The sequence below is a fragment of the Penaeus monodon genome, chromosome 20, assembly GCF_015228065.2.
Source record: "Penaeus monodon isolate SGIC_2016 chromosome 20, NSTDA_Pmon_1, whole genome shotgun sequence".
Taxonomy (NCBI): Eukaryota; Metazoa; Arthropoda; class Malacostraca; order Decapoda; family Penaeidae; genus Penaeus; species Penaeus monodon.
The window spans coordinates 40,792,476-40,793,417 of record NC_051405.1 but is presented as its reverse complement, the minus strand read 5'-3'; the positions used below and the strand labels follow the sequence as shown (position 1 = coordinate 40,793,417).

The 942-nt window shown below is 44.2% G+C and overlaps 1 protein-coding gene across 1 annotated transcript in view; it reads left to right on the top strand.

Moving 5' to 3' along the window:
• The first annotated feature begins 103 nt into the window (after positions 1–103).
• The window catches only part of LOC119585818, a 17,005-nt gene continuing 16,166 nt past the window's right edge, over positions 104–942 (top strand). Inside the window, 1 exon segment of the mRNA XM_037934544.1 lies at positions 104–213. The gene's annotated coding sequence lies outside the window, so the exon portion shown is untranslated.

Here is a 942-nt window from a genome sequence, read left to right as displayed (position 1 = left end):
AAATCGAGGACTCCGCTCATGGCTCCATTCAAAACGCCTGCGAACTGAGCAGCTGGCGCGCGAGCCTCCCGCCCGGGCACGCGCATGCGCAGAGGCCGCCGCTCGCCAGCACCACAACATTCGAAAAACGGCGAGGCTGGAGGAGAACGCTTGTCCGGGCTCTAATGCTGGATTTATGGCTTTACCACTCGGGGAAATGCGGCAGTGAGCGAGGTAGGAGCACGTTGGTGTATCGGAGTTTAGTGTGTGCCGTACGATAAGGTGGAGATGCCTTTAATGGATGTTTTGGACGCGTTTTGCCAGCGAGGGCAATTCTTTGACCTCGAGATTCTTGTGCCAAGTAAATTTGCAGAGTTTGAAATAATCAGTATTGGTTGATTTAAAGGGTTCTTTCTTATGATTATTCTGTTCCGCCGACCAATGATAGTAAATGTAGGTGCTTGTTATGTTACTTTTAGTTGAAACTCGATAGTAATAACAGGTGGCTATAGTTCTCCTTCGAGAAATTCCATACCATGGGTTTACGCAAGGTCTATGTAAGAATAGTATGTACTTATTTAGGCCTTGGGTTTACGTGGCTGTTACTAAGGGAATGGTATTATTCACCTGGATTAGTTTTGATGAGTTGATTCACTGTGGCTCTGGTGGTGAATTTCAAAGGGAGGATATGCTGTATTTTAGGGAAAGTGGAGGGAAATTGTATAATTAGTAGATGCAAGTCCTAAATGCAGATTGATATCTTCATGGAGAGAGAACTATAACTGAAAGACTGAATTATATGCTCGACAGAATGTAATTTGTTGTAATGACAGTGGTATCGATGGATTTCCCTCAATGTCAGTCACCCACATACATTGAAATTATGTCATGGAACCATCACCCCAACACCTACAATCTTGGGCATAAAAGGTATCATGGAAGTTGGAGGACAAAATATGAATA